Source organism: Schistocerca piceifrons, chromosome 4, assembly GCF_021461385.2.
Source record: "Schistocerca piceifrons isolate TAMUIC-IGC-003096 chromosome 4, iqSchPice1.1, whole genome shotgun sequence".
NCBI lineage: Eukaryota > Metazoa > Arthropoda > Insecta > Orthoptera > Acrididae > Schistocerca > Schistocerca piceifrons.
In genome coordinates, this window is record NC_060141.1 from 242,000,910 (window position 1) to 242,026,073 (window position 25,164).

The following is a 25,164-nucleotide window of genomic DNA, read 5'->3' on the forward strand; positions in this document are numbered from 1 at the left end:
GAAGTAATTCAAAAATGAGCAGTGTTGCTGATAACCTATTTGTGTATCCTCTCGTCGCGTGTCGTACCGTTCAGTATCAATCATCCGCGCCGTGTCCGGTCTCCCAGAATGAACTAATGTAATCAGAGAAAAGTTAGTTACCACAAAAGAGTGCAGTCAAGTGCCAGTCTATTGTAGCGAGCGTGAGGACGTGCGTTCGGTCATGGCGTTTCCGCATTATCAACAATCAGCCGCGCCGCGACGGTTACGCGCACGCTCGTACAAGTGAGAACTGAGAACTGAAAAACTAGCTTTACGGACTGTGTGAAAATAACATTACTAGTGTCAAGGAGGACTGGTACCAAATATCTGTGTGTGCGTGGCGAGCGTAAGAACTTTCGTGCGCTCATTCGGCTTCCGCATCATCAACAATCACCCGCGACGTGTCGGTTACGCGTACGCTCGTCAGAATGATATTGTGGACTGTTAATCATCCATTAATTGGGATAACACTTCTGAATTAGAATGTGAACAGTGCAACCTGCGATTTTCCTTCAATCCTCACAGAATATAGTTGTTCGTACCAGACATTGAACAGTGTTGTGTATTAACGTTGAGTGGCTCCCCTAAACCCGCTTGCATAATTCTATAGATAATTTCAGGCAAGCCAGCAGCGGTGTGGAGCAGAACAGTACGACCGCCGCGGGATTATCAGGTACATGGTGTGGATAGGCCGCTCGGTCGAAACGACAAACAGTTTAAAGTAACCCTACCCCCATTAGTACCCCCGGGCGTGTTACAACATGAAAAATAAATATTTAGAATGGTAATAACATTTGTCTTATTTCGAAGGCTTAAAAATTCGGAGGCAGTGCATCTGCAGCTCGCTATCGTATTTAAAGAGACTAACCATCTGAAGGAAGTAACGACAGTAAAATGCGACAAGCCACGTTTCAGGCAGAACTGTCATACTTATCCGGAGAAACCTGTTTACTGGAAGCTTTTCGGTAACTGGGACGCAGCGCTAAACTGCGTCCGGGTTTCGCCTGCAGCTGTTCGCACTCTGCAAGCGCGCAGCCCTCCACGAACGCGCCGGCCTGTACGTAATGTGATTATTCAGGCAAAAACGTTACGCGCGACGCACTGCTTAATGAACCCGATTTAGCAACTGATTTATGTTGTTATCCCCGTCTGCACTAATTCCGCTACAATTCGAGTCCGCGTTTTGCCCCAATACACGATTAATTATTGCCGGAAAACCCGATTGGTTCTGGATGAGCAGACGAAGTTTATCAAGCGTCGCCAGTACAAAGCGGTCACGGTCTATGCAGTTACATTTTCACCGAACCGACGCTGCATCAGCTGAAGTGGGTTACTCGCCACCCATCTCCCTCATGGCTAAAATTATCCCTTTGCTGGATTGTCTGCCAGTGTGCATTCCACCTGTTCGCAATCACCTAGAGCAAGCTCGCGCATTTGATTTTTGTAATATCGCCAGAAATAAATATTAGCCAAAGCACACTGGTCACTGTACAGGGTGGGCAGAAACAGTCTCAAAAAGCTTGTAAGAGTGCTACAGGGAAGCTTGTGTTGAGAATTAAAAGTTAAGAAAACAAATCGATATTTTGTGCCGTTCCGAGTCAATACAGCGGGTCAAATGGCTCTAAGCACTATGGGACTTAACATCTGAGACTTACAACTACTTAAACCTAACTAACCTAAGGACATCACACACATCCATGACCGAGGCAGGATTAGAACCTGCGTCCGTTGCAGCAGCGCGGTTCCGGACTGAAGCACCTAGAACCGCTCGGCCACAGCGGCCGGCTAATACAGCGGGTGGCTGCCTGGGTAAAGAAGTATGGAATGAACACCAGGACAGTTACATTTTGTGCTGTGACCCCGAGTGGCGCGATCCAGAGTATACAGGGTGAAGAGTATTTAAACCGACAAACTCTGGGAGGTTGCAGGGGACACCAAAGCAAATATTTTTCCCTAATCTCATTTTTTCCTACGAGGATTATTTAAACCGGTGGAGGCCGTATTACGCTCTTCAGTTGTTAGAGGCCGTATTACGATCTTCAGTCGTCAGAGGGCGTATTACGCTCTTCAGTTGTAGGCAACTGCTGTCCACCAGTGTAGTAGTGCATTGTCTCTGTTTACTAATGGAGCGTACACCTGGAGTGAGTACACAGAAATAGTTGGTGCGTACTACGTAGTGCACCACAACGGACGAGCTGCACAGCACGTTTATCAACAACAATATCCTAACCGCCGTATCCTGCATCATACGACCTTTTCTGCTGTGTACCAACGCCTGCGTGAGACCGGGTCATTTAGCAGACTACCTGGAGAGGGACGCCGTCACACGGTAAGAACGCTGCAATTTGAGGAAGCTGTCTTGCAGCATGTGGAGCGGGATCCTTCAATCAGCACTCGTGCAATTGCACGTAACATGGAGACAAATCAGTCCAATGTAAGAACAGTCCTTCGAGAGCAATTGTTAAGTCCATTTCACTTACAGCGTGTCCACAACCTGGAACCAATTGATCATCCACCCAGAGCACAATTTTCGCAGTGGTACCTGGGACAGCGTGAAATGCATCCTACATTTCCAACCTCTGTGTTATTTACCGATGAAGCAACGTTCGGACGTGATGGAGTCTGCAACATGCACAATTCTCATGTTTGGAGTGAGGATAACCCACAAGCCACAGTTACTAGCGCTCATCAAGTGCGGTTCTTCGTTAATGTGTGGGTCGGTGTTGCTGGGGACTGTTTAATTGGGCCGTATCTGCTACCTAGGCCATTAAATGGCAGGCACTATTACAATTTTCTCGCCAGAGCATTGCCAAAATTGCTGGAAGACGTACCGCTCCCTACAAGACAACGCATGTGGTTCCAACATGTAGGGACGCCGGCACATTTCAGTCGTCGTGTGAGTCGATTCCTGGATCGACGGTTCCTAGAAACGTGGATTGGCAGAGGTGGTCCTGCACCATGACCTGCTTGATCCTCAGATATGTCCCCTCTGGACTTTTTTGTGTGGGGAGAGATGCACAACCTTGTTTACGCAACTCCTGTTGCATCAGAAGAAGATCTGGTTGCCCGGATAGTAGCAGCAGCAGGTACAATTCAGGATACTCCTGGGGTTTTTGCCCGTGTCAGACGGAACATGATCCGACGGTGTAACCTTTGTTTACGTCTCAATGGAGGCATTTATGAAAATCTACTGCAATTGATATTAGATTGTGTTAAGGTGTTGTCTCTTGGTCATAAAAAAAATGGAAAAGTGTTTGTTGGTTTAATTAATTCGCTGCCAGAGAAATCTTCCTCTACCAGTTTAAATATTCCTCATAGGAAAAAATGACACTAGGGAAAAATATTTGTTTTGATGTCCCCTACAACCTCCCAGAGTTTGTCGGTTTAAATACTTTTCACCCTGTAGAGCGCGGTGTACCACCAGCACGCGCAGAGCACGGGGTAGCGTAAACGGAGGAGGAAGCAAACTGGTAAACCGGATTGGGAAAAGTACTGCCATCTGTTGACGGGAAGAACAACATGGGACCAACTACCCCGGCCGTTCATAGTTTGAATCAGTGATTTACATACATAACTTGTCGTTTTGGCATTGACTTATTTTAGCGTACCTAGATCGACCGCTGTTTTCTAAAAATGTTATTTGGTACTTTTTTGTTTTCTCATGTCTACTACTGCATATAAAATTATTACTAACTTCGGTCACTGTATATTTTCAGTATCACACCTGATGATGGGCATATAATAGCCCGAAAACAGTCGTGGTCCAAGAATTGCAAAGAAATAAAATGTTGCAACTGAAGCTGTATTTTCAATCTCTATCACAAAAAATGGTTCAAAGGGCTCTGAGCACTATGGGACTTAAAATCTGACGTCCTCATTCCCCTAGAACTTAGAACTACTTAAACCTAACTAACCTAAGAACATCACACACACCCATGCCCGAGGCAGGATTCGAACCTGCGATCGTAGCGGTCGCGCGGTTCCAGACTGAAGCGTCTAGAACCGCTCGGCCACAACAATCTCTATCAAAGGGATATTCAAAAAGAAGGGACAGGTTTCAAATTGCTTTCAAACGACAAAAGGGAGTCCGCAGCTCGTGGTCGTGCGGTAGCGTTCTCGCTTCCCACGCCCGGGTTCCCGTGTTCGATTCCCGGCGGGGTCAGGGATTTTCTCTGCCTCGTGATGATTGGGTGTTGTGTGATGTCCTTAGATTAGTTAGGTTTCAGTAGTTCTAAGTTCTAGGGGACTGATGACCATAGATGTTAAGTCCCATAGTGCTCAGAGCCATTTTTGAACAAAAGGGAGAAACACAATTCCAACGTTCCTGGAAAAAGAAGGGTTCAAATTCTTACACATTCAATGCGAGCACCATGTGTTATACGATAAATACCAAACCGGTGGCTCATTTTCTCCCACACAAGAAGCAACTGGTCTCTTGTTATCCAATTCACAGCTTCAACAACGCGATTTCGCAGACTTGAACGAGTGTCAAGCATATGGGGGATTAAAACGCGGTCTTTTACGTTACTCTACAGACAAAAGTCGCAAGATGCGAGGTCTGGAGACTTGGGAGGCCACCGGCGACGAAGTTCATCTTCTGCTCCTCCTCTTCCAGTCCAACGTGCCATACCTCAAATCGTGTCACTTTTTATCTGTGGGGTAACGCTAAAAAGACATGTTTTTCATTTCCCCTATCCCTGACACTCTTGAAAGTCTGCGACATCGCATTGTTGAAGCTGTGAATTCGATAACGAGAGTCCAGCTGCTTAGTGTGTGGGAGGAAATCAGCCACCGTTTGGATATTTATCGTGCACCACGTGGTGCTCACATTGAATGCATAAGAATTTGTTTGAGCTGTTCTCTTTCCAGGAACGTTGGAATTGTGTTTCTATCTTTTGTAGCTTCTAAGCAATAAATGTTTGAAATCTGTTCCTTCTTTTTGAATAGCCCTGCATAATGTTGAGTTACAGACGTTCCTCTGGCAGGATTGCTTGTAACGACAATCGGTTTCAAACCAGGCAGCTTCTACTGCCAGTGAATGCAGGCGGAGTTGTCATTTGTACAATGGTGATTCGTGTGAAAAGGCTTCCTAAAAGATTATGACCGCACGACGGGAATTAACACAGTTCAAACGCGGAATGGGAGTTGGAGATACCTGGGACGTTCCATTCCTGATATCGTTAGAGAATTTAATATTCCGTGATATACAATGTCAAGAGTGCGCCAAGAATATCAGTTTCAGGCGTTACCTCTCACCACGGCCTTCAGTTAACGACCGAGAACGTCGGCGTTTGCGTACTGTTGTCTGTGCTAACAGAAAAGGAACCCTGTGGAAAATAACCGCAGAAATCAATGTGGGACGTACGGTGAACGTATTTGGCATTAATGAGCTATCGCAGCAGACGACCGACGCGAGTGCCTTTGCTAACAGCACGACATCGCCTGCAGCTCCTCTCATGGACTCGTAACCATATTGGTTGGGCCTTAGCCCACTGGAAGACCACGACCTGGCCATATGAGTTCCAATTTCAGATGGTAAGAACTGACGGTAGGGTTCGAGTGACGGGCAGAACCCACGACGCCATGGTCCCAGTTTATCAACAAGGCACTGTGCAAGATGGCAGTGGCTCCATTACGGTGTAGGCTGTGTTCACATGGAATGGACTGGATCCTCTGGTCCATCCGAGCCGCTTGTTGACTGGAAATGGTTAAGTTGGGCGACTTGGAGACCATTTGAAGCCCTTCATGGACTTCAAACAACGATGGAAATGTGCCATGTCAGAACATTGTGGACAATTCGAGAGAATGATTTGGCCACCCAGATCGACCGACATGAATCCCATCTGACATTTACGGGGCATAATCGAGAGGTCAGTTCGTGCAAAAAAAAAAAAAAAATAATAATAATCTTGCACCGGCAACACTTTCGCAATTATGGACGGCTGTAGAGGCAGCACGGGTTAATATTTCTGCAGGGGACTACCAACGACTCTTCCACGCCGATTTTATTGCACTATGCCGGGCAAAAGGAGTTCCCCACGATATCAGGAAGCATCCGCCTCAGTGTGTGTATAAGAAAATGGTAAAGCCCCATTTTAATAAAAACAGTCCTTATATGAAAAATTTCTAAACTTCACCCGTTTTTCGTGCCTCTCGACCAGAACCTCCACTTAAGCCAGAGTGCAAGGTGTATTTCAGACCGCAGTTGTTTCTGTGAAGTGAGGGTATTTTCAGTAGAATTACTCGGGCCTACTCATTCTGGTTAGTGTGAGTATGAACCATTGACTGTGACCAAGTACGCATCCGCCTTCCAAGATGACAACAGCCGCCTTCACAGGGCTGTACGCGTACGTTCCTGGTTGCAATAACACTCAGACAAACTAGCGGAACCCGACTGACTCGATAAATCATCCAGTCTTATTCCCATAGAAAAATATACAGCTATTTGGAACAGCAATTGAACCTCAACAATCAACACTCCCGCTGTCTGGTATCTCTTCATAATCTAGCCGCGAATGAGCGGCTTCAGCTGGATATGTCATACGTGAACATCCTTGTGGACTATCTTCCTAGCCGAGTTGGGGCCATTATCAAGGCTAGAGGTGGTTTTATCAGTTTAATGTCCCTTGGGAATGACTATTTTCTTGTCTGATGAAGTGAGCAAAGTTAGTTTTCATTTGCCTTGCCCACAGTCCGTGCGTGTCGGAATCTTAGTAGAGTAAATTTACACCCCTTCAACTTCGCAGTACATTGATTTCACGTCATTACGAAACAGATTCGGATTCTGCGATTATGCATTGACATCAGCTGTCTGCGATACATGAAAATTTATCGTAGACCGGGACTCAAACCACGTTTTCCCGCTTATTGATAGCGGTCGCCTTAACCACTGCTACTATCCGAGCACACCTCGAGAGCCGATGAAAATGTTTATGAGCCTCGCTACAGTGTGCATGCACTTCATCCATGTGAAGAGGCGTAAGCAGATGCTACATTCGGCGAGATACCTGCAGAAGGTATACGAGTTGCATTGATAAACAGAGCAGGAGTGAGCAAACGTCTAGGCCTCTACTAAGATAGCCGGCACGGTAGCTCAGCGTGCTCGGTCAGAAGGTTAGCTGCCCTCTGTAATAAAAAAACTGAGTTAATCGATCAACAACGAACTTAAACGGATCTCTTACGACGTCCGCCGCGAGCAGATGCAACAAACAAAAGCGAACAAAATGAGATTTAACAAAAAATAAATAAAAAAAGGCCTCCGTGGCGCAATCGGCTAGCGCCTTCGGCTGATAACCGAAAGGTTGGTGGCTCGAGCCCACCTGGGGGCGAAATCGTTTTAATCGCCACCGACGTGAGGACAAATGTCGTCTTTGTTACAGATACACAGCTACTGTGTCGATCTGGCTGTGTCTGCACGATGTCACGCAGCCTTATACACATTCAGCGAAGTGACAATTGTAAGTAAAAACACGGCCCTACACAGACGTTCTACTGTTTTCCTATTTATTCGTCATGTGTGACACTGCAGTAGAGCGATGCCCACTAAAGAAGCCGTATTATTTACATTTAATTTCAGCATATACACCGCGAGCGCCATATGACAGGGCCTCTTCTCGATGTCGATTTGTACTTCGTGTCCTTTATGTGTCGGTCTGCAGGAAGCCGCTGTTGATCGAGCGACATGCATTACACAATGCAATCACAACCCCTATGCTAGCAGAACTCCTTATGAGGGGGAAATACAGGCTATAGCCCCACTACCTGGCACCAACCCACAACTGCCTCAAACAGCTGATATCAATGCATAATAGCATTACAAGTTGACCCTTTTCTTGATGACATATAGCATTTAACAGCAGAAAATACATAGGAACCACGCTTGTTGTGTGTGGACACAAGCTAGGCTCCTCTCCAGAAACAGCGAGAAGCTACAATGGGAACAGGTTCAGGCGGCGTTGATGCACCTATGGTAAGAGTTCCGACACCTCTGATGCCGTTGGAATCTCGTTGAAACTCAGTTGCCACCGAGTCTTCCCAAGCGCAACATCTGACCGGTCTACCCTTAGTTGAAGGCCAGTGGCGGACAATGGTGGGTTCGAGAAACTCTGGACGGAGTGCGAATACGGGATCTGCCGTTTTACGACTTAACAACAGCTGCCAGGTGTTACAAATGTTGATACATCTGTGCCAGTACGAGAGGCGTAATATGTTGGGCCAGTGGCGAATTTTACTGACAAGTCTCGTCGAGTGGAGAAAATAGGTATGCTATACATTTGGAAGGCATACGATAGATGGGTAACGGAGCCCCCCCCCCCCCCCCGCCCCCTCGAGGAAATTACAACGTAGGTCGGAAAGAGGGCTAGTGTACACTTGTTATAGTTGCCGGGAGGTCTCGTCCGAGAGGGGAGAGCTCTGCCAGCGGCTAGGGAACGCACTGTGTCTGACAGGTTGCCACTTGTGGCTGATGTCGCAACGAATGACGCCTGACACTTGGGTTTCGAGGTCATCCGCGGTTCCTTTGTGCGGCTGGCTGAATTGGTGAAGACAGCTAGCATCGCACATGGTGTGGAACACGGCTCGCCATTTGCAGTATTGGACCTGTGGTCGACCGATCTAGTTTGAATACGAGTGGAAGTAGTAATAGGTATTGGCAAGTGAGTAGTAACAAAGATGGGTCGAACTTGGTAATGAGAGGCTTTTATAGCCCGCTTCACTCGGGAGCTGAAGTGGCGGAGCGTTCAGAGAAATTTTCGATAGTATCAATAGTAAGTTTTCAGATAATGATTTTGCAAAACGGAGATATTAGTTTGCCCCCTACACAACGGAAGAATCATTTGATTAAAACTGACGACAGAGACACTGATTCTTCCTGAACGTTTTTTGTTCTGACAGTTACTTCAAGCACGTTGAGAACCGACTCGTGAGACAAGGTCTTAGACCACCTACATTAACTAACAGACTTGAACGTTTCAAACGAATTAAGTTAGAGGAAGGAAAGAGTAAAATTTTGCCAATTTATCTGAGTGAAAACCCAAAATATTAAGGTCTCACGTTAGGTAAGTGGACCCAGACCATTTATTCAGTCATTAATATTGAATTTGGACTTCCGAAATGTTTTCACCACGGAAAATCTTAATAGGTTTTATGCTCTCAATCATCACACGAACACTGAAACCGCAGATATTGAAATAAGAGACCACGAAATAGAAAATATATCCCCTCTCTGTTTTCGTAGTTTAAGAGTCTAAAAAAAGTCCTCTAAGATTGCTGAGAATAGTTTTGGTGATTATGGAAGCTCCTTGTCTGAAATCCCTATTCATTTTTAATTTTTCACTGAATGATGATGATCTGTAATTGAAGCTACAGTACTGACATAAATATTCTCCAGTACACTGGGTTTGGAAAATTAATAATGCGCTATTCAAGAGCTGACATTACAGGTTTTCTCCGAACTGAGTCAAAAATTTTCTCAGTCTATATGAATGCCAGATAAAGTGGTAACGCTGTCAATGTACCGCTCTATAATTTAGTTCGTATCCTGTAAATAGATTAACGGGCCATTCTAAACACCTCAAGACCTTTTCTCCTGCCTTCTCCTGCCTCCCAGATCTCCTGAGCCCGATCTTTATACAGCTGCCTATGCTTTCAAAGCTCCAATCCCCCTCCCCCCCCCCTCCCTCGGCCACCGGATATCGGCGAGCCCTTTCAGCAGAACTCATCCATCACGAGCAAAGCCTGTGTCTGGATCTTAGCAGCATAGGGGCTCCATTAAATCTGTTTCAGAGCTTCGCCTGAAGGGTGCATTGAACTGTCAGATATGCAGGCATTCTGTTCCTTTCACCCGTCAGGGGCTTTCCTCCGCACATTCAGCAGCCGTATGCTGACACAGCTGTTAGGCAGGCAGGGCTCAACCTGTTGCTGGCTTTATTTCTGTTCATTCAGGCACTACCTGGGACAGAAACATTACACTCGCGAGACTGTTTTATGTCTCTTGTGATGTACGGCGTACTTCAGTGGGTTACCCACGTCAGAGGTTGGTATCGTTGAGAAATGTTCTCTCTCCCAACTTTAAGACAAGCAGTATTGTGGCCACTTTCGATAGCTCGCAGTACACTTTTGCATCGCCTAACAGCGCCACCAAACGTGGTCGCATCGTCGTTACCATTTAAGACATACACCACCTTATCAAAAGTAACCAGACACCTCTCTGTAATGCAGAAATGACTACTTGATGACACGATAGGATCACCTATCATTATAAAAGGAGGAAGGGCGTATTGTGTTGTCAACAGAGAAGCAATAAGAGCAAATTGTCTCTGCTTAACTGGGAAGGTGAAACTTCTATGTTATTTAATTCTGAAACTGTTGAGTGAGATTGAATGCAAGAGTCACTTTGCTAGTCTTTATCATTTCAACAGTGACCTACAGAATTTGCCCAGACAAACAGAACTCAAACTTTTCCTATTCATTAATTACTCACAATATTCAAGTATAACGCGATCTGACTGCTTTAAAATTGACTCAAAAGAATGGCCCCGAATTGGAAGAAATCCTAACTATAACCTATACATTACATTAGTCACTTACCTCACAAAAATCTTCATTACCCGAACTACTGCAATACAGCAAATGCCAATACAGCCAGCTAAATAAAAGATTCTAACTACTGTAGGCTCTAACTACTAATAGGCATGTGTTTAGCAAAGGAAAGATTTTGTTGCAAAGCAAACAATTTATTTACCTTAATAATGTGATAACCAGTTCAGAAATCATATAATCGTGCATGACATCCAGTTCCATAAATTATATAATCATCGACGAATTACATTTCCATGACGGACACATGTCTAGATCGCCCGCATGAGCTGACACTTCAAACCTCTAACCTCCATCAATGCTAACTACTCACATCTAACTTCCATCACTGCTGGCTGTTCACCTCCAACCGCTATCTCCAACTTCCAACTGCAAGTCCGACAGCAAGAAGGTCTCTTACAGAGTGCGCACAGCGCTGTCAGATTTATCAATGCAGACCGCTACGTAGCGCTGCCAACATACAAACGCATAAACAGCCTACGTACAACTTGTGTTATGCGACACCCGCACGGAAAAGCTGAAGAAATATGACGAAGAAACAGACAGAACGAAAGGAAAAGAAGTCACTGGTTGTGACCTGAGTGACAAATCCACTAGGGGCATATCAACCCTTCTAAAGACGAAAGGTCACTATGGGATACCTGCCAATGAACAAGCTGATGCCCTAGGAGACCAGGTATCACTACATGAAGCTATTAAATATGATAAATTCCCTCTCGCAGATGTGATACCCATGTTCAGAAAGCGGTTGTCCTCGGACTGGCAAGAGGAATGGTCGCGGACATTTAAAAAAAGGCTCTGAGCACTATGGGGCTTAACATCTATGGTCATCAGTCCCCTAGAACTTAGAACTACTTAAACCTAACTAACCTAAGGACATCACACAACACCCAGCCATCACGAGGCAGAGAAAATCCCTGACCCCGCCGGGAATCGAACCCGGGAACCCGGGCGTGGGAAGAGAGAACGCTACCGCACGACCACGAGATACGGGCAGGACATTTAAAATCAAAGGCAGTCACTACGCCTTAGTTCATCCTACGATTCAAGTTTTAACATGATACAATGAGGCACAAACATCGAGGAGCTCCACGACAATTATAGCACAGCTGAAATCTAATCATTGGAAGTTTAACAAACACCTCTATCGGCTCCCCCAAGCGCCACCCGTATGTGTTTGCTGAGAGGAGGAATATCCAAACCACGTATTTCTACAATGCGCTCGGAATAGGTACCATATAAAAGTCCTTGCACGTAATCTTCAGGCTCTTGGTCGTCATATCCCAAACAGCCTCCAAACCTCGCTACATCCAACGACGTATGAACGCATAAGCTACTGTGCGAACATACCAACAGTGCCAATTTCAAGATGTAGCTCTCTGCGCTGTTAATCTAATGCTCTTGGTAGTTAGAATTCCAGGGGAAGAGCAAAAGCTCAATTAACTGACAGCATCCTCACGTGCTACTCTGCAGAATATGAAACGCTCACCCTCTAAATGCCTTACACTATGTACCTCCTATGTGTATGTGCCTGAATACCGGCGTATTTATACCTGTGGCTATAATACATACTCTGGTTCTTGTAAACTACTCTCCTTTTCTGTCCAAATGGTACTTAGAATTTGCACCAATATTCAATTCTCCATCCGCAGCTTTTGAGACAGTTCTCACAGGACTTAACAAAGAATATTTTATTGTCAATTTAAATATACAGGGTGAAGCGAAATTCGCGCACTCGGGCTTCGCAGCGCTACTCCTCACATGTCAGCGGTAAACAAATGTCTCTCATAAATTTCGTCTGGCGTGTATATCCGACAGAAAAATGACATTAAAGAGTGGCAATCTGGCAACACTGTAACAACACGTATGGTAACTACCTCTGACTGCATATTCTGACCGTGCTGCACAGTTGGCGCAGTGGATAGAGTTTTGGGTTAGCATGCAGGAGTTCGAGGGTTCAATCCTGGGTTGGTGTGTTTCTTATTTGCTAATGTCATTCTGACATTTCATACGGTAATATACACCGTTTCTTATATCACATGTACCCTAAATTTACAACATTTTGTAAAGCTGAACACAACAAATGCACGGTGATCACTTAATATCTGACGCTGGTCATGTCTTCGTATATTCTACAACACCTGGTAAAAACACTAAACACGAACAACACTAATACGATCTGGTGGCCATTCACTCTGTCAAAGAGAGTCGCAGCTCTAATCATTTACATACCCGCCGATGATGTTTACGTGTATGAATCTACATTGTCACCCGAGCATGTCTTCTGGGTGCTTAACTGTTTTTTGCCAGGCAGTGTGTTTTGTAGGGATGCTGGACTGGAACGTTTAATTTCCACGTTACAGATGGTTTCCTACAACTCTCCAGAGCACAATAATCGTGGGAAACGCACAGGAACAGAACTTCACATCATTCCATATGAAACTCTTTCTTAAATGAAATGTTCTTTGTCAGATAAAATTGTAATTCTTAGGTTCATCTTCAGTGGTTTCAGCTATACTTCCGCGAGGATAATGTTGTCATGTGACTTTCGTGTTAGCGTTAGTTACGTGTAGCCTCAGATCTCTATGTTCCCCCTTATTTCATTGTTGATTTTCATCGGTTCCTAAATAGATTCATTGACAGAGGAATAGAGGAATAGGAGGAGGTGGAGAACGCCCTAGCCTTCAAGTTCTCCGTTCGGGAACCCAATAGACTGATTTTTGATGTCATTTAAAAGCTCCTGTGTATGGAATCCCGTTACAAGATGCAGTTCGTCTTTCTGCCCGTACTGTGGGATGTTGCAAAAGCATACGCAAGATTCTTCATCTACGATTGCTTTCCTCCTTCCCCCCCCCCCCCCCTCTTTGTGTCCGTCTCCTCCTTCCCATCTCTTACTGTCCATATCTTCCTCCCCTCTTCTCTCCCCACATAATCACCCAGACGTCAGTATGAGGTTGCTGGTTCTTATACCCACAGCATTTCCTTCCAGATAACGAATAATAAGTGTACCAAATTTGGCAGAAGTCGAACTAGGAGTTTGCGAGGCGTTTTTCTCCCGTGGTTTTGTCCGCGTAAGCACACGTCACGCATATTTAACATATTTCACCTGTACTCCTACGAATTTTGCCTTTCAGTTTCATTTTCACGCAGCTCTATGTTAATGACGACTATCTCCTCAACTAAGTGTCGTACAATGTTCAGCGGCATATGTGGATACTGTCTGCGGAATGTGTTGCGAATAGCGTTGCTAGTAAAGACATAATAAATTAAAACGTCATGCATGATGCGGTAGTTTTTCACGCATCTGAGAATGTGACGTCATTACTCCTGATCTATTGATGTTGTGGTCTTCAGTCCGAAGACTAGTTTGATACAGCACTTCATGATACTCCATCCTGTGCGATCCTCTTCACCTCCGAACAACCACTGCAACTTATATCCTTCTGAACCTGCTTATTGTATCCATCTCTTGGTCACCCTCTACTTTTACCCATCAGTCTTCCCTCCAATACCAAACAGGTGGGTGATCTCTTGATGTCTCAGATTGTGTCCTATCAATGGAACTCTTCGTTTGGTCAAGTTGTACTATGAGCCTTTAATGTCATATTTTTGTAGGCACATTCAGCGGCATACGCTCAATTTTCAGCGAAATGTGCTGCGAATAGAGTTAGTAATAAAGAACTAACAGTTAAAACGTCATGCATGGTGCAGCAGTTTTTCACGCACCTCAGTGTTTTTATATCGTATCTCTTAAACTATGTATCGTACAGTGTTATAATTTTGCAGGTACGCTCACAGGCATATATGAATACTGTCTACAACGCATGGTACGGAAACAGTTTGTAGTAAAAAAGTATAAATAAAAACGTCATATCTGTTTTGCTGTATGAATAGTGAAAATGTAATAAGCAATAAACTTTCTCTCTTTCATCATTTTGCGTGGTTTGTCAGCGAGAAAAGAGCATTGTTAGGGTTTGAAATTATGCGTAAAGTTTGTTGCAAGTCACTACTGGGTGAATGAGAGGTGGGTATTTGCTCGTCGTTGGCTACAATTCTTTTTCATCCCCCCGCCCGCCGCTTCGATAAGCAGGTAGTTCTTACCCCAACAGATATTCTTTCCAGATTGTAAGTGAAATGTGTACGAATTTTTGTTGAAACTGGTCCAGTGGTTTAGGACCAGGTACGGGACATAAATGCGTACACACACACACACACACACACACACACACACACACACACACACACAGAGAGAGAGAGAGAGAGAGAGAGAGAGAGAGAGAGAGAGAGATATTCATACGTAATTCCTTTTGATAAAATATATATGGCTTATGTACACTGTCCCATCGAAAAAACTTTGAACTGATTTTACAGCTGACGTAAAAAAGTGTCAGTGCAGTTACTACGGTGGTACCTTGAACTAACAACTGGAAACAACAGATGTGCTTCACCTACTCATTTGTCAACAGGCAGTGTTAAGTAGTGGACGTGCAGCAGTAGCATGTCAACACTGTTATGTCACAAATTACAATGGAGCAACGTCTCTAAATCAAGTGTTCAAGGGAGTCTCCAGATATCTTCAAGAAGAGAAAATAAGTGTGCAAAAGTTTGTTCGGAACATCTTCACTCCCCGATAAAAACAACGGTGCGTGTCGCCTCCCACGACTTGATTGAAATGACAAATACGGACTGTACTTTTGTGTAAAAAATAATCATGGGTAGCGAGTCGTGATGATATCAATACCAACGCACCAGCAAAAGACAAAGTGCAGAAATTCTCGTAAGGGTCACCCTGCTGATGACATAACCAACATCCAAGTCAATGTGACGCTCAAGTTAAATAATATCTCAAAGTTGAGTAACATCCCAAAGAAGGTCTTTTCTAACAGTTTCACACGGTTCATGATTGTATGAACGTTTGGTGGACAAGGCTCAAATGGACAGAGAACATGCAGAACACCTGGAGCACTAAACCCATCGTACAAACTTTTCTCTAGTTTTAGTAATCCAGTCTCAAAACGTTTTTGACTGACGAGGTATATATGTATAAATAAAAAGTATCCACTGCCACACAACTGACAATGATTTGAAGAGTGTAGATGTAGACGTGAAACAAGACGTGGTTAAGGTAGATGCCAGATTGAAAAAATTCTCAATTAGTGAAATTCACTAACGTGACACGTCACTTGTAAAATCCTCGCTCTTTCAGGTTTGTTCGATGGTCTAGGACTCTCGCCAAGTTGGAATAACGGAACAGATAGATGGGATTCAAAGAAGAGCTACAGACGCGCCACACATTTGTTCAGTCATCGTGGGTGTGCCACGGACATGCTTTACAAATTGCAGTCGCGGACGTTACAAGAAAGGCGCTGGGTTCACGGAGACAGGCTTACAAAATTCGTAGAACCGTCGTTCCAAACCAAGCTGCAAAATATACCAGTTCCTCCAACAGACACATCGCTAGTGAACCCGACATTAAAATTAGAGAAATCCAAAGTCTCTCTTTACACATGCCATTGACGAACGTAACAGGGGTGGGTGGAGGTAGGTTTCTGGTACAATTGTACCCTGTGCCACATACCGTAAATCGGCTTACGGAAAGCGGATGTAGGTGTAGAGTGTCGTTGCCTCCTCGACAGAAAGATTGTAGTACTAGAGGCGAATGCAACACATTTTTTTCTCGGTCACTTAAGACCAAAATGTGCGGAATTTGTTGTGGGACATCGTGTAATATTCCAGCTTCAGCAGTAGTTTCATGAAGTTCCGGTAGATGGCGACGCTATACTTAGCCTTCAACATGGAGGGGCGTTCCAAGCAAAAAGCTGCCATTTTTCTTTCGGCGGAAAACTAGACCATCGCAGATATTCATATGCGCTTGAAGAATGTCTACGGATACCTGGCAGTGAACAGCAGCACGATGAGTCGTTAGGCTAGGCGTCTGTCATCATCGCAACAAGGTCGCGCAAACCTATCCGATCTCTCGCATTCCGGCCGGCCACTCACAGCTGTGACTTCTGCAATGCTGGAACGTGCGGACACTCTCATTCGAGGTGATCGTCGGATCACAGTCAAGCACCTCGCTGCACAGCTGGATGTCTCTGTTGGTAGCGCTGACACACTCGTCCGCCATTTGGGATAATCAAAGGTACGTGCCAGTTGGGTTCCTCGCCGCCTAACAGGGGACTTCCATCTTTTTGGCCCTTTGAAGGATGAACTCGGTGGGAAGCAGCACGTGGACGATGGGGAGATTATTGATGCAGTAAGACGTTGGCTCCGACATAGCCAGTAGAATGGTACCATGAGGGCATACAGATCCTACCAATCAAGTCGTATAAGGCCATCGCATTGAACGGAGATAATGTTGATTTTTTCTTTTTTTTGCCAAAAGAGTGGGGAATAATATGTCACATTGGAATCCTGAATAAAACCAACCTGCTTGTGGAAAAAAAGGTGTTGCATTACTTATGGAACGCCCCTCGTACATCAGTTGTCAGCAGAATGTTTTAAAAAGACAACAGGAAAGTAGTATACTGTGTTGTTATCACGATAGAATGCTCACATTAATGTGCCGTTATAGAGCATTATTCTTAAAGTATCCGTGTTTTGTGCAACAAGTGATCACGGGGAAGGATGCGAGAAACTATTCAGCTGATTTATTGGATAAAACATCATCAGTAACCTGAAAGAGCTGTGCATTTAACTGGAAAGTGAGAGCTCGAATATGCCCTGACTCGTATTTTCAATTAACCGGTACAACATTACTTACCACCTTCGGTACTGGGAGAAAACTTTCACCTGGTAAGTGTAGGCCGCTGATATCGTATAGGTATCGGACGTCAGACTGTAGACAGGTGCGTTGCAACAGCACACCACTTTCACAAATCCAATATCGCATAGATCTCTCTACTAACAGCGGGATTAAGAGGCGGAGTGAGCAGTTAACCAGACATGAGCCCCATACTCATTAAAAGATCTAGTTTACTTTCTCATGGTTTTTCTATGTCACTGAAATGAGGCTTGACATAAAACTTGCTCCTGTGCGTTCTCCGAATGAAGCTGATGTAAGCAGTCGACGTTTCAGTAATCGCCACAATCCGCTCCAACGCTGGCCGCTGCTTATTTTGCTTCCGCCGGAAAGCTCTGCGAACACAGTCCAGTTGGAAGCGTCTCTTATTTGTTTTCACACTTGTTCCACCGACCTCGTAGCTGCGTGCTTCTACGCCATAAGTCCCGGACTGAGGGATTTGTGTCAGCCCTGTTTTTGTCACGATTACTATCATTCATGTATGAGACCCACATAGATAGCCGAGCGTGTTGAGACACAGCTTCCAGGACACGCAGCAGACGGCATATGCCGTTCATCATAAAATGCGTTTCCATCAGAGGAATTTCCCACTTACCTACGCATTACAGGCGTCACAGACTCCCCAACCTTTTATTTTCCATTGGCTTTCGGTGCATGCCCATTCAGACATCTCAATAGCGAAAAGTCAGTTATGACGATTTGAACGTAAGGAAAATACCTCATCCAGTCTCCGGGCGGAGGAAAATCTTAAAACGGGTCGGGAATAGGACATGAGCCCTTCGCTTGGTAATCGGCCGCGCTGACCTCGCACCTACCGAGGCGAACTTGTTCACGTGACTCAATATCAACATTAGAAGATGATGTAAATTATATACCCTTTTTCATGTGATCGAGAGGTCGTTCATTACAACGAAACGTCCAACACTATCAGATTTCTCTATAAGCCACGCTGATAAATCCATATTATTGGAAATACCGTACAGCATATTTTACAGAGAAGAGTGAAAATAAGAAGCGGAATGTCCTGAAAACTTTTTAAATATTATCCACAGGACGAAACTGTGGCAACAGTACGGCTAATTATAAGTCATGGTCCCCTTTCGGAGCACTTATACCGAATTGGTGCGTACACACCCTCCGAGGGCCTCCAGTCCAGACCGTATACAAGACAGGTTCCTTTTAGAGTATGCTGATACGTCATCTCCATACGTGGCAATTATACACAACCACTCGCTCGCAGAAATATCCGTACCCAGAGACTGGCAAGTTCTACAAGCCACGACAATACCTAAGAAAGAAAATATCAGTAATCCGCTGTGCTCGACCATTATGAATTACCTCGAAGGAAACTACTAAAAAATAGCCAACAAGAATTCAGAAAATATCGTTCTTTATTCTCACGAAGTAATGAGTGCTATCAACAGGGGACGTCAAATTAATTCCGCCGGCCGCTGTGGCCGAGAGGTTGTAGGCAATTCAGTCTGGAACCGCGCTGCTGCTACGGTCGCAGGTTTGAATCCTGCCTCGGGCATTGATGTGTGTGATGTCCTTAGGTTAGTTAGGTTTAAGTAGTTCTAAGTCTAAGGGACTGATGACTTAACATCTAACTCCCATAGCGCTTAGAGACATTTGAAGCATTTTTTGAAATTGATTCCATATTTTTAGATTTCCAGAAGACTTTTGACACTGTTCCTCAAAAGCGATTTCTCATCAAATTGCGTACCTACAGACTATCGTCTCAGTTGTGTGACTATATTCGTAATTTCCAGTCAGGATTTTTTTAAATGGTTCAAATGGCTCTGAGCTCTATGGGACTTAACATCTGTGGTCATCAGTCCCCTAGAACTTAGAACTACTTAAACCTAACTAACCTAAGAGACATCACAAACATCCATGCCCGATGCAGGATTCGAAACTGCGACCGTAGCGGTCGCGCGGTTCCAGACTGAAGCGCCTAGAACCGCTCGGTCACAGCGGCCGGCCTCCTGTCAGGAACGTCATAGTTTGTAGTAACTGACGGAAAGTTATAGCGTTAAACGGAAGTAATATCTGGCGTTCCCCAAGGCAGTGTAATAGGCCCTCTGCTGTTCCTGATAAACATAAATGATTTAGGAGACAATCTGAGCAGCCCTGTTAGACTGTTTGCAGATGGTGTTGTCATTTACCGTCTTGTAAAGCCATCAGCGAATTGCAAAATGATTTAGGCAAGATAACTGTTTGGTGCAAAAATGCAATTGGATTATAAATAACGAAAAGTGTGAAGTCATCTACATGAATACTAAAAGAATCCGCTAAATTTCAGTTACACGATAAATCAAACAAAGCTACAGACTTTAAGCTCAACTAAATACTTAGGGTCTACAATTACGAACAACTTCAAAACGGAACGATCACGTAAATAATGTTGTGGGGGAAGCAAACAAAAGACTGATTTACTGGCAGAACAATTAGAAAATGTTAAGGTCTACTAAAGAGACTACTTACACTAGGCTTGTCCACCCTCTTCTGGGATATTGCTATGCGATGTGGGGCCAGAATCAAATCGGATTGACGAAGGACATCGAAAAAGTTCAAGGAAAGGCAACTTATGTTGTATCAGGGGGAGAAAATGCCACGAATATGATATACGAATTGGGGTGGAATTCATTAAAACAAAGGCCTTTTGTTTTCGCTGCTACAGGACCTTCTCATGAAATTTCAATGACCAACTTCCTCCTCTGATTATTAAAATATTTCTTTGGCGCCCACCTACATAAGGAGAAATTATCATCGTAATAAAATAAGAGAAATCAGAGCTCGTACGGAAAGATTTAAGTGTTCGTTTTTCCCGCGCACTGTTCGAGAGTGCACCGGTAGAGAAGCAGCTTGAATGCGGTTCGATGAAACCTGTGCGAGGCACTTAATTGTAAATTACAAAGTAATCACGTAGATGTAGAACATACTGTGATTAACTGACATCATTTATTAACTTGTGAAAGGCTACAACAGAATGAACGTAGCACTGAAAAGACCTAAGACAAAAGAGCTACGTACCAATGTGAAGTGTATTTACTCGTAATATTTTTTTTAAAAAAGAATAACACGTTGTATCACTAGTAACAGAGGGTATTGCCCTTCTGAACTTTTTCAGTGTCCTAGGTCAATCCTGTCTGATGTGGCTCTCACACCGCGCAGAACATTCCAGAAGAGAACGGGAGAGAATGGACAGTTCTTCTAACTGAGCCGCACGCCGCTACGTAAGCAGTGAAGCTCTCTGAAGGGCGGGTCCTGAAGCTATAGTTAAGCATTTGACAGCTGTGTCCCTCTGCGTATCTCGTACCGAGTACTACTCCTGAGTCTCGTCGAAGCCTGACACACACTTTCTGACGCGTTTCGCGATTATCGTCTCTTAGACACGGCCAATTAGCCTACGAACATGTGTACGTACGAATAGTATTCCGCTGCTAGTCCACAAATAAATTACATTTCTGTTGTTACCTGTTCAGGCAAACGAGATACAGCCGTAGGCGCACCGCACAACATTCCTGCTACGCAGGTGCTGTCTGAGACAAAGTGACAGCCTGTTTCAGTTGCAGTTTTGTCTCAAATTGGTTCGTACTTCTTTTGTCGCATTTTCTACGTTCTAACACGTTGGTTTTACTAATTTTCGCACCGGCGCTGGTAATCTCGGCTAAACTACAAATACACACACACACACACACACACACACACACACACACACACATGCTTCCTAGAGTTTCCGCCGCATGTTCCATTCTTTTGTTTATTCTGATTTCCTTATTTTCGCTCAAAAGCGATGTCAAACGAAGAAGTGTTGAAATTTACTTATGATGATCATGTGGCTTTATCACGGACGTAAAGTGTTCTGGCGATAAAATTCCATAAAAAAGTCATTCTTGAGTCAAATCACAGTTTATCTGTTTATCATACCTCCGTTTACAGTGCTACCTACATTCACAGTGCTATTAGTCGACCAAAATATTATTTCACGAGGGAGTGAGAGCGCTTCAGTAGCTTATCGTGAGTTTGTACCGCGATATTTGAAGAGGACGCGCTGAACCACTTGATAGAATGCACACAACTGTCTTGAAATCATTCACAATGTGACGCATTTTCCGGAGTCACCACTATGCTTGCTTCCGACAGCGGCCACGGGAGGCTGAGTGCACTAATATCGTGGTCAGGTATAACATAGGTATAGAATATATTTTATAATTATAGCCATGTGGTATGTCATCAAAAAAAATTAAGGAAACTGTTTATTGATATAATTGATTATTATAATACATTAGGTCTATTTCCTAGAAAAAAAAATTATATACTTATAACGCACTGTGGCCAGGTCTACCAGACGACGACTTTAATGCCGAAAGTAGTTCTTCTTCCCAAGCGTTTGTCGCTGTGGATCTTGAGCTTGGTCAGCGTGGAGACCCACTATCTTGAGGTCTGCATAGAGGGTAAGTCTATATGGAGGGTAACCAGCTAACGTTGCCTCGGTCTCTCAATAGATCTTTCACCACCATCTTTCAGCGATAATTCGCTTTTTGCTATGGTACCTTGATCTGCTCGAAGTACGTGTCCATACCACCGTAGACGGCTTTCCCACATCTTCTCAACAGTAAGTGCCATTCCGTACCACCTGCGAAGTTTCTCATGGTCACATGATCATGGAGTTTCAGGCCACATGCCCACCGAAGCATTTTGATTTCCATTACAGGCAGCCGCTGCTCGTTTCTTTTGCTGTGGGCCAACGTTCTGCACTATACAAGGCAACTGGGCGGATTGCAGAGAGGTATATATTCAACTGGAATCGGCCCAGGATCTTCTTACCGTAAAGAAAACTAGTCATTGTACGCCATTTAAGCCATGGATTATTAACGCAGTTTGTGAATTCAGAAACAAGTGAGTCGTTGGCGGCAATTTTTGAGCCGATATACTTGAAGATGACTGTCTCTGACATATCTGTACCGTCTCGATTATGTTTACATTATTTGCATCTGTTGACGGGTATTCATGTTTTTTTTCATGTCGAGGAGTAGTCCAGACTGTTCAAGGGGTTCTTTCACGCTTCGGCTCGCCGTTGAAGGGCGTTCTTGTCTTCAGTAGCCGGTCGAACGTCAGCATACAGCAAGGTCCAAGGTGTTAATTTCTGAATATATTTGGTAACCACGTTCATTATTATGATGAAGTGCAGGGGAAAAAGAGCAGCTCCCTAACTGAGACCGATGGAAACAGGAAAGTCATCTGATATCCCAAGAAGTAGAATGCATCCGACTTCTAAGGTTATGGTAATGCAACCGGACACATTCAATTAGTTCTTCGGGTACTTTATGCACTCGGAGGGCAAATAGCATAAGATTCCATGGTAATCGGGCGAAAACCTTTTCCAGGACAAGAAAGAGAAATGAAGATACTTAGACTTCTCTCAGTGTTTCTTAATAAACAAGCGAGTTGCGTGTACATCATCCGTGGTCCCATAGCAATTCGAAAAGCCACATTGATTGGTGATAATACTGACAACCTTGCGTATCCTGCTGTCTGTGATGCACTCTGAGATCTTCATTATACGTGATAGAAGGTGTGTAGGTTGGTAGTTGGTACACTGAGCCGGATCCCCTTTATTTTTTAAATTGGGACTGTACTGCACACGTCCAATCTGGTGGTATCTCCTCCTTTTCAGTGATCTTGTTGAAGAAATCTGTCAGCCATTCAGACGCCTCCCTCTGCCTTGATCTCCAAAGATACCCTGGTATATCATCTGACCCAGTCTGATGCCTTGTTTTAATCAACGATAAGTTCATCTTCTTCCTTACTGATGCTACGGAATTTCTCTCTGTCTGCTGTACACCAATGCCACTCCTTTGCTATGTGGTAGATATCACGCTTACCAGCCACTGTGTCAAGCCTTTCATAGTTCTCGCTGTAGTGGCTAGATCTGGCTGATGCAACTGCCTGCTTTTCATCACGTCTAGAATCACCGTAAGAGTTGCAGTTTTCAGATGTTTTCGAAAGTATTTTCATGTCTGGACATAACTATTTTTTCACGACTACCTGCTTTAACAGTTACTTTTAATACATTCATGTTCTTTCGACATCAGTAATAAGCGGAAGAGTGATGTTTGAGAAGATGTTTTTCCCTCTTTCTTTGAACCACCGCCATTTTATCGACGCTCGACCATTTCGTTCTTTCTTCTTCCGAGCTGTCAGTTTGATGTACCTTTGAACTACAAGTGGGCAGTGTTGAGGAGCCAATGTTTCACAAAGAAAGGTCTTTGCATCTATAACCAGTCATTGATCACGTTTTCCCACAAGAAGGATGTTGATGTTGCTACTCTAGTGCGTCCAATGAGGCGAGGTTCGCTTCTTGAGAAACGAGTTTGTGATAAGTATATGGTGAACTTACGCTATATCTATTATACCGTTACCACGTTCATTAACTGTACTTACGCCGTTTCTGCCATGACATTTATAGCTTTTTGGCACTTTCAGCATACGTTCTCAATTATGTGTTGGATGCATTCCAACCTCTGTCATCCTCTACAGTTTTTATCCTCTACAACTCCCTCTAGGACCATAGAAGTTATTCCGTGTTGTCTTAACAGATATTCTATCATCCTGTCCCTTCGTCTTGTCAGTTTTTCCCACATATTTCTTTCGTTGCCGATTCTCCGGAAAACTTCCTCAATCTTTACCTTATCTGTCCACCTAATTTCCGACATTCTTCTGTAATATCACATCTCAAACACTTAGATTTTCTTTTGTTCCGGTTTTCTCACAGTCTATGTTTCACTACTATACAATGCTCTCCTTCAAAAGTACATTCTCAGAAATTTCTTCCTCAAATTTAATATTTGTCCCTAACAGACTTGTCGTAGCCAGGAATATCCTTTTTGCCACTGCTAGTCTGCTTTTTATGTCCTCCTTGCTCCATCAAGGGTTATTTTGCTGGCTAAGTAGCAGAATTCCTTAACTTCATCTACTTAGTGATCAACAAGTCTGATGCTAAGTTTCTCGCTGTTCTCATTTCTACTACTTCTCATTGTTTTCGTCTTTCTTCGATTTACTCTCAGTCCGTATTCTGTACTCATTAGACTGTTCATTCTATTCAACAGGTATGTTATTGTTCTTCACTTTTATTGAGGATAGCAATGTCATCAGCGAATCTTGCGAATGATATTCTTTCACTTTGAATTTTAATCCCAATCTTGAACCTTTCTTCGACGTATAGACTGAACAACAGGGGTGAAAGACAAAATCTATGTCTTACACCCGTTTTAATCCGATCACTTCGTTTTTGGTCTTTCAGTTCTATTGTTCCCTCTTGGTTTTTCTACCTACTGTATATGACTCCTCTTTCCCTATAGCTTAGCTTACCCCTATTTTCTCAAAATTTCGAACATCGTGCATCATTTTATACTGTCACACGCTTTTTCCTGGTTGACAAAACCTATGAACGTGTCCTGACTCTTATCTTGCTTCGGCCGGCCGAAATGGCCGAGCAGGTGGTGGTGGTGGTTAGTGTTTAACGTCCCGTCGACAACGAGGTCATTAGAGACGGAGCGCAACCTCGGGTTAGGGAAGGATTGGGAAGGAAATAGGCTGTGCCCTTTCAAAGGAACCATCCCGGCATTTGCCTGAAACGATTTAGGGAAATCACGGAAAACCTAAATCAGGATAGCCGGAGACGGGATTGAACCGCCGTCCTCCCGAATGCGAGTCCAGTGTGCTAACCACTGCGCCACCTC

General features: G+C 44.1%; 1 protein-coding gene and 1 non-coding gene across 4 annotated transcripts in view; one reads left to right on the plus strand and one right to left on the minus strand.

The window, feature by feature from the left end:
* The window catches only part of LOC124794790 (neural proliferation differentiation and control protein 1), a 1,027,601-nt gene that overhangs the window by 468,018 nt on the left and 534,419 nt on the right, over positions 1 to 25,164 (minus strand). The gene's annotated exons all lie outside the window — the stretch shown is intronic.
* Trnai-gau lies at positions 7,276 to 7,349 on the plus strand. The gene has a single exon. It is a non-coding gene; the product is annotated as a tRNA-Ile (tRNA).